The sequence below is a fragment of the Macrobrachium nipponense genome, chromosome 36 (genome assembly GCF_015104395.2).
Source record: "Macrobrachium nipponense isolate FS-2020 chromosome 36, ASM1510439v2, whole genome shotgun sequence".
Lineage (NCBI taxonomy): Eukaryota > Metazoa > Arthropoda > Malacostraca > Decapoda > Palaemonidae > Macrobrachium > Macrobrachium nipponense.
The window spans coordinates 56,018,115-56,028,767 of NC_087220.1; the positions used below are offsets into that span (position 1 = coordinate 56,018,115).

At 45.7% G+C, this 10,653-nt stretch overlaps 1 long non-coding RNA gene across 3 annotated transcripts in view; it reads left to right on the plus strand.

The window, feature by feature from the left end:
* The window catches only part of LOC135203690 (uncharacterized), a 336,388-nt gene that overhangs the window by 26,953 nt on the left and 298,782 nt on the right, over window positions 1-10,653 (plus strand). The gene's annotated exons all lie outside the window — the stretch shown is intronic.

Consider the following 10,653-nt stretch of genomic DNA (forward strand, 5'->3'; position numbering starts at 1 on the left):
CCCCCCCCCTTATAAATGAGCCTTTCCATCAGTAGTCATTATGCAATAGAATGCATTACTATTGAAATTTTAACTCTGCCGTTTCTTCATAGTGGAATGTTAGGCTTAGGTATCTAGCTAATGAATTTGCAAAGGCCTGGACATACCCTAGGCCTAGCCTAGGCTATCCAAGACTGCTCCTACTTGACCAGACAGGTTTAACTAGGCTTAACTTATCCTAGAGCACCAGTCACGTTAGTCTTAAGTAGCTATTAGGATTTAAGTAATAGGTATGGGTAACTGAACAATTAGTAATGCGGCCACTGCCTTAGGCCTACTTGAAGTCCGTACAAACTACTACTACTTCTACTTTACATCATACAGTACCCTTATAGCTAGGCCTACTAGCCTAACCTGTAAATATCTGATGCCTTTAGTAAATAATAGAGCAGGCATCGTCATTTAACCATTGTTGTTCCTATTTCAATCCATCTTGAGAAATGAATACCTAGTCGAGGATAATGTCGGAAATTAGCCTAACCATAGGAAGGTAACTTACCTGTATTTATTTTCACAATTGATTGATTGATTTTGGCCACTGGCTAAAACTGGCTTGACAACATCTAGGTTATATTGATGTCGAATTATGTTCGTGGCCTCATGAATTTGTCAGATTCTAAGAATAGTAGGTAAATGAACAAATAATAAAGTTTCCTTATTCCATATTCTACCCAAAGCTGCAGTTTTGTGTACTGTAAGTCAATTAGACATTAACACCGTATTTTTGGGTGTATGTCTCTATTTTGTGCTCCATTAATGGTGCGCATATGTAGGCTATTACTTGAGTTATGGTTAGACACCCTTGAACAGTTTAAAAAAATGTTTCATTATACTGACCACAGGCAGCTGTCTTCCAGAAATGCTGTAATGCAGCTGTGTGTCGAACTTACTCAGAGGTGGCCATATGCTGCAGCCAAATACTGTAATCACTTACATACTTTTCTTTTAGATAATTGCAAATGCCAAGTATAGTCCCCGTAGTGGGGGGTGATGCCGTCAGTGGACCTCATGTGGTGCACTGTAGGCATTACTTAAGGTTCTTTGCAGCGTGCCTTTGGCCCCCAGCTGCAACCACTTTCTTTCCTTTACTGTATCTCCTTTCATATTCTTTCTTCATCTTACTTTCCACCCTCTCCTAACACTTGATTCATAGCGCAACTGTGAAGTTTTCCTCCTGTTACACCTTACACCTTTCAAACCTTTTACTGTCAATTTCCATTTCAGCGCTGAATGACCTCATAGGTCCCAATGCTTGGCCTTTGGCCTTAATTCTATATTCAACTCCATACCAAGCATTATCTCAACCAGTGGAAACAAAATTAATATCTTTGCATTAACAGAATCCATAAAGTTATCCCATTCTACTTGTATGACATGAACTGCCCCTCTTTGTGCTAAACCAGCTTGCTCAAAACATCATCATGGTCATTATTTTTCTTTTAATCATCATCTGTGTGATCATGTTTCCCTTTTCAGGGTTACCTCCATGTGGATTTCATAGTTTCCGTAATGAGGTTAGGTGTGTATTAAATTCTGTTCAATCTCCTCTGTCTGAATTTTGTGGGTCTAGGTCTCCATGAATTCCTTTGTGCATGATTGTCCCCAGGGATTCATTATACTGTTGTTTTTCTAGTACATCCTGCATATTTATCTAGCGCAGTAATAAGCCAATGTTTAAGCCATGTCAACTTGAACCTTGTTTAAATGACTGTCATCATTCAGCATTAGGAGGGTTCAGGTGATAGAGCTAACTGCCTGTTTTATAGTTTTCTGTCTGTCCGCCCTCAGATCTTAGAAACTACTGAGGTTAAAGGCGGCAAGTTGGTATGTTGATCATCCATCCACCCTCCAACTGTCAAACATACCAAATTTCAGCCCTCTAATCTCATTAGTTTTTATTTTGTCTAAGGTTAAAGTTAGCCATGATCATGATTATAGGACAGGCCACCAACAGGCCGTGGCTGAAGTTTCATAGGCCGCAGCTCTATAAGGAAAATTATATGCGGTACAGAAAACTCAGTTGTGCCAAGAAACATCGCCGCATAAGCCACACCATGGCACGGGCCCCAGTTTTTCAGAGTATCCTGTGTGCTAGGCTAGACCAGAGGTTGCTGTAATCAGCATTCCCCCGGCCACTTATGTGAAATTTCTGGATGGGAGATTACCATTACTATAGTCAAGATCTTGAGACAATTCCTCGTGCTGGAGGGTCAAGTCCCCAATAAAAGACAAGGATTTGTATCTATGTAGGAACAAATTACATATCTTTAAGATAATTTGCATTTGTTAAGGATATTGCTTTGTATATGTGTTGCTTTTTGGTTTTAATATTCTGTTAATTTCATGAAATTATAACGACATTCAAAGTCCTTATTAGTTTAATTTAAATACTTTATTTAAAGAATTGGTTGCTTCAGCTGAGTGTTAGGCCTGATTTTGCAAAGAATATTCCATGTACTTGAACCACTTACAATGATATTGGATGATGTCTTAGAACCGAAAGGGTGCTTAAGTGCACCTATTGTCAATGCTATCCATCTTAAGAGACTTTTGAGTTTGGCCTTGAATCCCATTTTTGTTCAAATTATTGCACTGGAAATCTTTTCATGGCTTGTGAAATTGGCAGTGTTTAGGTTGTCAATACTTAAGATATGCATTTGCCCACTTGCTTGGATCGTATGATATTGGCTGACTTACAGTAGTACTATGTCCTGGTGGAAGGTTAAACATGACCCCTCTTTCTAAAGTTGAAATTTGCCATGAATATGTTGATGAAGTCCAGGTGCACCTCAGTTCTGGGGTTGGAGTTGTTGGTTGTCACTTAATTAGGACAGGATCTTATCCTTCTCCCTTGACAAATGGATACTTATAGGCCAGTACAAAAACACCATTCTTAAGATGGCACATTATCACAATATGAGACCACATTCCGTTTTAGATCTGTTGTATGGTCTACTTAGTACCTGTAGTTGGTTGTCAGACATTGTCTAAGTATGATTACTGTATTTTTTAAAAGATGTTTGATGTTAGATAGAAAAAATATGCCATTCAGAACTGTGTTTAATATTCTGATCTGTAAAGTAAAATATTTGGTGTACAGTAGTGTATTTTTATTGATTCTGATGAAAAACTTTCTTGTTTTGCAGGTGAATGTTTGTGTACTTTTCTGCAAGCCATTGTTTTTGTACATGAACTTCCCTGACAGATATATACTTAGCTATAGTCTCCGACGTTCCCGACAGAATTTCAAATCTCGCGGCACACGCGACAGGTAGGTCAGGTGGTCTACCTTACCCGCCGCTGGGTGGCGGATGTACGAACCACTCCCGTAAGCTTGTCAGATTTTTCTCTGTCGCGGGAAACGATAACAACTGTTGTCGGTTCCTCTCGATAGTTTTTTCGATTCTCGCTTGCCTTGGAGTTAATTTGGACGCCTTCTTTTGGTGACGTATTCGCTTTGTTTGGCTTGGCATACGCTGATTGTAGACCGGTTTGATTTTGAGTTTGATTTTCTTTAACGATGTCCTGATCTAGAATCGGTAGTTAAAACTTCGGTGTTGTTTAGGGTTTGCGTGATGAAGGATGTAAGGTGAGGTTGCCGAAAGCTTCGGTAGACCCCCACACGGTTTGCATGAAATGCAGGGGGAATGATTGTGCGTTTGCTAACCCTTGTAGTGAATGTAAGGGATTGAATGAAGAAAGAATATAAGGCTCTCTCTTCTTATGTTAGGAAGTTGGAACGTGATAGAGTGCGTAAGGCTTCCTCTAGAAGTTCTAGCAGATCTAGAATGAGTGAGTTGGATGTGGATCCTATAGTACAACGTAGAAGTAGAACTTCTTCCCAAGTTGCAGCCCCGGCTCCCCGCACCGAAGCCGGAGATTCGCCTTCGGAGGCGGCAGCTCTGAAAGCCAAGAATCGTTCTGTGGATCAGAAGATTCGTCAGTTGGAAGGTAAGGAGAGTGTTAGTGATCAGTGCAGTGTCCCAGTGTTGTGGAGGGTGCGTCTGACCGGCTCCTTAGTGCCTCTAGGCCTAGACCTCTTCCAGACTCCCAGTTCCAGTGGAGTAGGAAAGTCGAAAGCCGCAGGAGGGCTAGGGAGAGCCCCCACCGGTAGAGCGTCCCCTCGGCAGATCCTGAAGTACGCTCCCCAGGCTGCCTCGGATCGCTACAAGAAGGAGCTCCTACGCCAATGCTTCTCCTCTTCGTCGTCTCCCTCTCCGAAAGAGGTTTGGAACTCCCCGGATGCGTCGCGCCCGTTGAAGAGGGCTTGGAGGAAGGCTCCCTGCAGTCCTTTGGCTTCTAGTCGGAGGTTTTCTCCCGGAAGAATCGTCGGTGGAGGCGAAGAAACACAAGAAATCCTGTGATTGTTCTTCTTCTCGCGCTCCGCGCTCGGCGCCTGCTTCCGAGGAAGAATTAGAAGATTCTCCTACGAGAGTACTCGCGGGACTTCAAGCTCAGATCACGGCGCTAGCAGACTCTCTAGCAGTTAGGATCACGTAGGAAGAAGGACGTTTCTCCTTTTCCGATCAAGAGATCTAGGCGCCGCTCTTCAGAGGACGTTCTCTTCGATCATAGGGATCTAGGCCCGTCTTCAGAGGATCGTTCTCCTTCCATATGGGAGGTTTTCGTATGAGGTTGGGGGCTCGCGTGAGCGCCCTCGCTCGCGGGAGCGCCCCTCACTCGCGTGAGCGCCCTCGCTCTGCTCTCTTTCAATTTCAAGGCGCCAAACATCGGTAGGACGCTCTATGGAGAAAGAAGTTTTTTCTCCAAGATTGGATTCCCGCTTCCGGTAAGCGCACTGCACCTGCTCATCACGCGATTTCTTCAACTCCCTCGCGTGAGACTTCTCCTCAGCAGCCTCAAGATTATAGAAGGCGCCCTTATACAAGTAGGCGTTCTTCTTCCAGATGTCACTCTCCTCGAGTATCGGATCGTGACTTCTCTCCTGACAGGCATCTAGAGTCTGGTAGGAGTCGTGTGCATGATAGACGGCCTACTGTTAGCCGCTCCCCGCAAGGTAGGCGCCAAGCCTACTGCACATAGCTCTCCTAGTAGGCGCTCGTCTCTTTTAAGGCGTCATACTCCTGATTATTCTCCTAAGGGCAGACAACAAGAGTCTTTCAAGCGCCTTCTCCGTTGTAGGCGCTCTCAGCTTCTAGGCGCACTTCTCCTGACCGTTTGTCTCTTGGTAGGCACCAGGAATCCCGGAAGCGCCCTTCTCCAAAAGTAGGCGCTCGTTAGTTTTAACGAAGCGCCCTTCTCCTGAATGTTACCTCTTGTTAGACGTCAAGAGTCTCGCAAGCAGCCTTCTCCTAGTAGGCGCATTTTCGCCTTCCTTCCAGTCGAACTTCCGTTTGATCGTACGCAACTGGACAGGTATGGAGAGCCGCGCAAGCGCTCTGCTCTCGATTAGGCCTCTTCTCTGGCAGCCGCTCGCCCCAGGATAGGGGCCATAGAGTATAGTAGGCGCTCGCCTCCTCGTAATCGCCCTGCGGATGTTTCCGAGAATTCTCGGAGTAGGAGCCCTACCTCTCCTTCGGCTGAGATTCCGTATACCTCGAAGAGGGAGTCTCATCGTATACTTCCCAGATCTTCTCATCGTTCTCCAGTGGATGTGAACTCTTCTAAGAGAGGGCGTTCTCCAACCTCTCGCTCAACTCCTGCTAGGATCCCTTCGTCACCTAAGGATCTTCCGCGCTCGCCTCGACAAGACGTCCTAGAAGGTTTCGGATGAGGAACCGAACACTTCTGCTGCTGTCTCTTCTTACAAGAAGCTTACAGAGCTACTTTTACAAGTTTTTGGGGATTCCCTTACGCCTACGGCTCCTCCTTCTCCTCACTCACTTTTTTCAACGGCGAAGACAGCGAAGAGTTCTTCTTGTGTGAGGATGAAGCCAACTCTTTCTATGAAGAAGGCACTGAGGAGTTTTGGTTCCTGGATGGCTTCCAAAGAAGAAGCGGGGAAAACGATGTTCGCTTTTCCTCCTTCGAAGTTATCAGGACGCGCTGGTTTCTGGTACGAAACAGGAGAGCCCTTAGGATTGGGTCTACCGTCTCGGCTGATTCGGATTTTTCGGCACTGGTAGATTCGACAAGGAGAACTGCCCTTAACTCTGCTAAGACGACTTGGGCAATGAACGAATTGGATCATTTGCTCAAAGGTATGTTTAGAGTGCTAGAAGTATTTAACTTCCTTGATTGGTCGTTGGGAGTCCTAGCCAGAAAATTGAAGTGCCAGAGTCAATTTCACCAGATGATCTTATGTGTGTTTTTTTGTCTTGTATGGACAAGTTCAGTAAGAGACGGAGCGAGTGAAATCGCCTCCCTTTATGGGGCCGGCATCGTGAAGAAGTAGGTCGGTTTACTGTTCCTTCTTAACGAAGTCGGTCTCCCATGCTCAGAGGTCTTCTTTGCTGTTTGCTCCTCTGTACTCAGTTGTTCCCGAAACATCGAGTGCAGGACATTTCGAGGTCACTTTCGGCCGCCAAAGGCCACCAGGACCTTTTGGCACAGTCGGCAAGAAAACTCGCCTTCCTTCCCTACCAAGGCTAAGAAGGAAAGGAAAGTGTTCGAGAACCCTTTCGAGGGGCATCTTCATCAAGAACCTCTACGTTTAGAGGTCGTAGACCTTCAAGAAGGGGTAAGACTTTCGCCAAGTCTGTTTAAAGCCCCCAAATAACTTGCAAGTCCTTCAAACAACGGTGGGCGCCAGACTCTTAGAGTTTGCAGAAGTCTGGGCCCAAAAACTAAAGGGCGGATCCTTGGACCCTTTCTATTTTGAGGAGAGGTTACCTCATCCCTTTCGTCGAAAGACCTCCCTTGACGACCATCCCAAGGAACTGACGGCAGGTAGAGACCGGGGGGGGAGAACCCCATCATGAATCAAGCTCTCCATCTAGCAGTAGATCAGATGCTGGAGAAGGGGCTATCGAACTAGTGACAGACCATCATTCATCGGGCTTCTACAACCGCCTTTTCCTAGTTCCGAAGTCCTCAGGGGGATGGAGACCGGTGTTGGATGTAAGCGCCCTGAACTTCTTCGTAGAAAAGAAGAAGTTCACGATGGAAACGCCTTCATCAGCTCCCCCGCTTGGCAGCGGAATTCGTCCAGGGATACTGGATGGTTTCCTTGGATTTTCAGGACGCTTACTTCCACGTACCGATCCATCCTTCCTCGAGGAAGTTTCTCAGATTCATGATGGGGGGGAAAAGAAAAATTTTTCAGTTCAGGCTCTGTGTTTCGGCCTCTCGACGGCCCCTCAGTGTTTTTCACGGGGATTTTGAGGAATGTGGCTCCAATGGCTTCATTTGAAAGGGGTGAGGATATCCATGTACCTCGACGATTGGCTAATAAGGGCCAATTCAGAAGATCGTTGTTTGAAGGACTTACAAGTACTTTAGAATTGACGAAGGCTTTGGGACTTCTCGTCAATTTCAAGAAGTCATCACTAATTCCCGAGCAAGAGTGTGTGTATCTCGGGATACAGATGAAACTCTCTGAGTTTTCGGCTTTTCCCTCGCAGGAAAGGATAGCCCGAGGATTCGAGAGAGTAACAACCTTCTTAGGGAAAGAAGTATGCACAGTGAGGAGTGGATGAGTCTGCTGGGGACACTCCTCTCTGGAGCAATTCGTTTCCCTAGGAAGGTTGCACCTGAGACCGCTCCAATTCTTTCTTCATCGGAATTGGAGTCGTCGTTCTCAGGATTTGGACGTTCTCCCTGTCGTTATCCCAGGACATCAAGAAACATCTCTTATGGTGGACAGATCCCAACCTCTTTGCGAAGGGACTGTCTCTTCAATCACAGACCCCCAACCTGGTGTTGTTCTCCGACGCGTCGGACATGGGGTGGGTGCAACTCTGGGAACCAACGAAGTGTCAGGTACCTGGGTGGGGGACCAGGTAGCCTGGCACATCAACAGAAAGGAGTTGATGGCTGTGTGGTGGCTGAAGGCTTTCGAGCCCAAAGTCAGAAGATCGGTAGTGCAGGTCAACGCGGACAACAACTACAGCTCTGGCATACATCAGGAAACAGGGGGGGGGGGACGCATTCCTTCTCCCTGTACGAGACAGCAAGAGACCTTCTTCTGTGGGCAGAAGAAAGGAGGAAATCAAGCTTCTCACCAGGTTCGTGCATGGGTGAGAAAGGAATGTAAGAGCAGATCTCCTCAGGCAGGAAAGATCAGGTTCCTTCCCACAGAGTGGACCCTTCATCTGGATGTATGCCAGAGCCTGTGGAAGTTATGGGGCAGGCCACACATAGACCTCTTTGCCACGTCAAAGAACAAGAGGCTGGATCCTTACTGCTCTCCGATATCGGATCCAGAGGCATGTAGCAATAGATGCTCTTCTTCTAGACTGGAACGGACTCGACGTTCTACGCGTTTCCCCCCTTCAAGATCCTGGGGCTAACTATCAAGAAGTTCGTAGAGTCCGATTCAACGAGAATGACCTTAATCGCTCCCTTTTGGCCGGCCCAAGAATGGTTCACAGAGGTACTGGATGGTTGGTGGACCTTCCAAGATCGCTCCCGCTAAGGAGCGATCTACTCAGACAACCCCACTTCGACAGGTACCACAAAAATCTCCTCGCTCTCAGTCTGACTGGTTTCAGACTGTCCAAAGTTTGGTGTCAGAGCGAAAGGCTTTTTTCAGCAGCAGCTGCTAAAGCAATCGCAAGAGCGAGGAGACCTTCCACCTTGCGTGTATACCAGTTCAAAGTGGGATGTCTTCAGACGTTTGGTGCAAGAGGAAGAACATTTCCTCTTCCAGTACCTCTGTGACCCAAATTGCGGATTTCCTTATTTTCCTCAAAGAAGAAATGTCATCTGTTGTGTCAACTATTAAGGGATACCGCAGTATGTTGGCGGCGGTATTTCTCGGCATAGACTTTGGCTTATATCCGATGATAAGGACCTGCATGATCTTATTAGATCATTTGAAACCATTAAGCGTCCTCATGTAGTAACCGACTGGAATCTAGACGTAGTCCTACAATTCCTTGGATCGTCTAGATTCGAACCTCCTGGCTTAGCCTCTTTCAAGGACTTGACGAAAGAAGGCTATCTTCTTTTTGGCCCTAGCTACAGCTAAAAGAGTGAGTGAGCTCCAAGCTATTGAGGGCAATGTAGGGTTTAAGGAAGATTCTATGGTATGTTCGTTTCTTCCAAGTTTCCTTGCAAAGAATGAAAACCCATCACGCCCTTGGCCCAGGAGCTTTGAAGTTCGTAGTTTATCTTTTTCTAGTAGGGGAAGAGCCTGAAAGAACTCTTTGCCCTATGAGAATTATGAAGTATTTCCTTAATTAAGAGGAAGGAACAACTTAAGGCTAATCAAGATGTACTTTGGTGCTCCGTAAAGGACCCCACTCGGCCCATGTCGAAGAATGCTCTTTTTCTTTTTTCTGAGAAGCCTTATTACAGAGGCACATGTTGCCTGTAAGGAAGATCAGTTTAGACTACTGAAAGTGAAAGCTCACGAGGTGAGAGCCATCGCAACTTCGCTTGCATTCAGAAAAAATATGTCTGTGCGGAACTTGATGGAGGCGACTTTTTGGAGATGCCAATCGGTTTTCGCAAACCACTACCTACGTGATGTAAAAATCACATATGATAAATGCTTCGCCTTGGGTCCTTTCGTATCGGCGGATTCGGTGCTGGGGCAGGGAGCTGAAACTTATCCTGTGTAAATTTTTTATGTTACCCTATATTTTATATTGTTGTTTTTTGGTTGTCTGAAGAGGTTGCGGAGGCACCTCTTTTGTCGTAATATTAACCCTTTGTATATTTTGGTTAGGTGGTCTGGTGGGTTTTTGGCTCCTTGCAGAGGTAGTGGTAAGGATCTGTTAGGTAAGCGGACAAGGTCCCTCTAACAGCATCCGACTTGGATTCTACCACAATAGGGGATCACATATCCAGTGGTAGATCCGAGAGTCTTTCAGCATCAGGTCACGTCCTAGCTGTAGCTCTCCAGGCAATGCAGACTCAGAGATAGTATCTATGAAGTCTTCATCCTGAAAAGGTGAGAACCAAGGTTTTTATATCCTACAACATTAGTTGTTTCCCGTCTTACCTGTATTATTGAGCTGTCCTCTTACCCTCCACCAAGGGTGCCAATCAGCTAATTATATCTGTCAGGGAAGTTCATGTACAAAAATGATATTGTTAAACTACAATAAAGTTTTTGTACATACTTACCTGGCAGATATATACGATTAATGGCCCACCCAGCCTCCCCTCAGGAGACAGGTGGAAGAGAAAAATCTGACAAGCTTACGGGAGTGGTTCGTACATCCGCCACCCAGCGGCGGGTAAGGTAGACCACCTGACCTACCTGTCGCGTGTGCCGCGAGATTTGAAATCTGTCGGGAACGTCGGAGACTATAGCTAAGTATATATCTGCCAGGTAAGTATGTACAAAAACTTTATTGTAGTTACAATATCATTTTAGCAGCATTACTCATCAGATGTTGAGTGAGTATGTTATTTGATAATTACTGAATAGATTTACGTATAGATCAGTGCTGTGGCCATATTTTTAAAGTGTTTGAGTGCCCGTATGCTTCTGAATAATATATTTAAGTTCTGATGGTCCTCTGTCATCCATTTAGTCTTCGT